General features: G+C 38.4%; 1 pseudogene; it reads left to right on the top strand.

The window, feature by feature from the left end:
* The first annotated feature begins 2,547 nt into the window (after nt 1–2,547).
* Nucleotides 2,548–3,546, top strand: LOC125124643 (olfactory receptor 7A17-like; annotated as a pseudogene).
* The last annotated feature ends 504 nt before the right edge of the window (nt 3,547–4,050 follow it).

Raw genomic sequence — 4,050 nt, 5'->3', positions numbered from 1 at the left:
AAGGCAGCCACTAAGAGGTGAGACCCACAGTGTGGATCTTGTTTTCCTCCACATGACCCTTTCTTTTTTCTCTCTCTGTTTTTAGAAATGCTTTTTAATTTTTCTTTTAAAACATGGCACAGAATGGTCATATTAAATGGAGCCCCGAGTCCTTGGGAGGCTTGCCACTAGAATTTTAGTACTATTTCTACATTCTTTGGGGGTAAAGATAATTTGATGTTGACAGCTTGATTTATATCATTTATTTTTTTAAAACTATTACAGTGTAGTTAATTTACAGCCTTGTGTCAATTTCTTCAGTATGGCAAAGTGATCCAGTCATATTCCCTTTCTCATATTCTCTTCCATCATGTCTGTCCCAAGAGACTGGATATAATCCCCTGTGCTATACAGTAGGACCTCATTGCTTATATCATTTCGTTTCTACTTATGTGGCTAGAAGTGAGAAGATCCAGAGAGTACACATCCCAGTGAGCCACAACGTGATGTACATGGGGTTTGTGTGTGTGTGTATGTGTCTGTCTCTCTGTCTGTGTATGTGTGTGTTGTGGGGAATGAGCTGTTCTCTGGGCAATGGCACTTAGGTTGATATACTCCAAAATGTGACCCTTAAAATACAGAGACCACAATGTTTACAAAGAGATGAAAATAAGGAAGGGAGCCATTTCTATTCACATGAGCATTTGAAACAAAAACATATGAAAGTAACAACATGTGAGGGAGGGACTCCCTGTGTCTTGAAGTTTCAGCTGTAGAACGGAGCCCACCTTCTTCCTCAGCACTCTCTGACACCATCTTCTCCCACTTGCTCATTCTCCCTGATACTTTGGCTTCCTTTTGAGTCTTGATTCTTTGAAGCAAATGCCAACCTCAGACTCTTTGTACTAAGTCTTCCCACAACAGGGTACATTCATCCCCCAGACAACCTGGTGTCTTAACCTTTGTTTTCCTTTAGTTCTCTCTGTTAAAATATCACCAGTTTTTAGGTCTTTCTGAACTCCAGTAGAATATAACAGCTAAATTTGCTCTATTTTATACCTGCTTTTTTCCCCATAGCACTTGTCACTATTAGAAATGATATATGTGTCACAATAGCCAGGACATGGAAACAACCCAAATGTCCATCAACAGATGATTGGATTTGGAAGAAGTGGTATATATACACAATGGAATACTACTCAGCCATAAAAAAGAATGACATAATGCCATTTGCAGCAACATGGATAGAACTAGAGACTCTCCAATTGAGTGAAATGAGCCAGAAAGACAAAGACAAATACCATATGATATCACTTATAACTGGAATCGAATATCCAGCACAAATGAACATCTCCTCAGAAAAGAAAATCATGGACTTGGAGAAGAGACTTGTGGCTGCCTGATGGGAGGGGGAGGGAGTGGGAGGGATTGGGAGCTTGGGCTTATCAGACACAACTTAGAATAGATATACAAGGAGATCCTGCTGAGTAGCATTGAGAACTTTGTCTAGATACTCATGTTACAACAGAACAAAGGGTGGGGGAAAAATATAAATGTAATGTATGCATATAAGGATAACTTGATCCCCTTGCTGTACAGTGGGAAAAGGAAAAGAAAAAAAAAAAGAAATGATATATGTGGAGTTCTCATCGTGGCACAGTGGTTAACAAATCCAACTAAGAACCATGATGTTGTGGGTTCGATCCCTGGCCTTGCTCAGTGGGTTAATGATCTGGCGTGGCCGTGAGCTGTGGTGTAGGTTGCAAATGAGGCTTGGATCCCTCATTCTGTGGCTCTGGCATAGGCCAGTGGCTACAGCTCCGATTTGACCCCTAGTCTGGGAACATCCATATGCCACCAGAACAGCCCACGAAATGGCAAAAAGTCAAAAAAAAAAAAAGAAATGATATATGTATGATATCACTTATATGTGGATCTAAAATATGGTACAAAGGAATCTATCTACAAAAAAGAAAGAATCATAGTCATAAAGAACAAGGGAGAAGGACGGTGGGATGAACAGAGAGTTTTGGGTTAGTAGATACAAACAATTACATTTAGAATAGATGGTCAATGATGTCCTACTGTATAGCACAGGGAACTATATCCAATATTTTGGGATAAACACGATGGAAGATAGTGTGAGAAAGAGAATATATATGTATATATGTATATATGACTGTGTCTGTGTAGGCTGTACAGCAGAAATTGGCACAATACCATAATCAACTATAATAGAAAATATTTTAAAAATAAAACAGAACCTTCAAAAAAGAAATAGTATATGTTTTAATTAGCTAGTGTATATTTTTTCTTCATTATTGAATTGTTGCGAATTTTGTCCTCAGGAGCCTGTACTTTTACCCTGGAACATGGTATTCTAACATCTTCAAATGCATCAAATTCCTCAAATGCATGAAAGAATTTTGCGTCATAATTCTATAATACATCAACTCTTGGGGGAAAATCTGAGTCTGAGACAGGACTTTAAAATAACACATCACAGAAGTTCCTTTAAAATGACTCCAAAATATAATTTGTAGCATTTTACTATGTTAATGCTCATCATATATAAATTAATCACGTTATTTTTTCTTTCCAAGTAGTGAGGACGACTACATGGTTACAGGCAATGATACACAAATTTCAGAATTCATTCTTGGATTTTCAGAGGACCCACAACTGCTGCCTCTCATATTTGGGCTTTTCCTCTCCATGTACCTCATCACTGTGCTTGGAAACCTGTTCATCATCCTGGCTGTCAGCTCAGACTCCCACCTCCACACACCCATGTACTTCTTCCTCTCCAACCTGTCCTTTGTGGACATCTGTTTTACTTCCACCACCATCCCAAAGATGCTGGTGGATATACAGATTCAAAGCCAAGTCATTTCTTATGAAGGCTGCATCACCCAGATGTATTTTCTTTTACTCTTTATACAATTGGACATCTTCTTTCTGACTGTGATGTCCTATGACCACTTTGTGGTCATCTGCCACCCGCTGCACTACACAGTCATAATGAACCCTATTCTCTGTGGAATTCTGGTGCTTATATCCTGGGTGATAGGTGCACTTAATTCCTTATTACAAAGATTACTGGCTTTGAGGCTGTCTTTCTGTATGGTCTTGGATATCCCCCACTTTTTCTGTGAATGAAAACAGATGGTCCAAATTGCCAGTGGGGATACCTTTCTTAATAATGCAGCGATGTATTTTGGAGTTGGGCTGTTTGGTGGTGTTCCCCTTGCTGGGATACTTTACTCTTACTCCAGGATAATTTCTTCCATACATGGAATGTCATCAGCTTGGGGGAAGTATAAAGCACTTTCCACCTGTGCATCACATCTCTCTGTTGTTTCCTTATTTTATTGGACAGGCTTAGGAGTGTATGTTAGCTCTGCTGCTACCCACAGATCACAGTCAAGTGCAACAGCCTCGGTGATGTACACTGTGGTCACACCCATGCTGAACCCCTTCATCTACAGTCTGAGAAATAAAGACATAAAGAGGGCTCTAAAAATATTATTTAGGGTAACAGCAATAAAAGGGCCAATTGTCCTATGACTGAAGTAGTGCCCGTGACCACAAGACTCAGAAGGTTAGAGGCAGAGATAGCAATGTTTTGATTTGATAGTAGAAATAGCACTTGCTCTTTATATTTATTGCTGAATACTTCCATTTCTTTGATTTCAGCCTCTCTATATGATTTAGGTAACTCATTTGATTAAACTTTTCATCTGTATGATATAGGTAGAGTCTTCCATTTTTCTATTTTCCTAAGTTTTTCCCAAACATGGATGAGAAATATTTGGAAATTTCCATTTCCTTTATGGGACATATTTGTTTTCATAAAGGTGACTTTTTTTTCTCTGAAATGACATTTATCTTAACAAGTAAGCCTTTATTTGTTTTGCTGAAAGAGTGGTCATCAGTTTTATCACTCACATGGAAAAAACTACATATGACAGATAAAGACACTTATGCAATTATAATTGCATAGGAAAAATCTGAAACTAATGTTTTCACTTTGGATTTGTAATTCTGTGTAACTACCTTAATTATTGCAAT

The sequence above is a fragment of the Phacochoerus africanus genome, chromosome 4 (assembly GCF_016906955.1).
Source record: "Phacochoerus africanus isolate WHEZ1 chromosome 4, ROS_Pafr_v1, whole genome shotgun sequence".
Lineage (NCBI taxonomy): Eukaryota > Metazoa > Chordata > Mammalia > Artiodactyla > Suidae > Phacochoerus > Phacochoerus africanus.
Note: the sequence above shows the minus strand (reverse complement) of the source record. Positions and strands in the feature narration are given on the sequence as shown.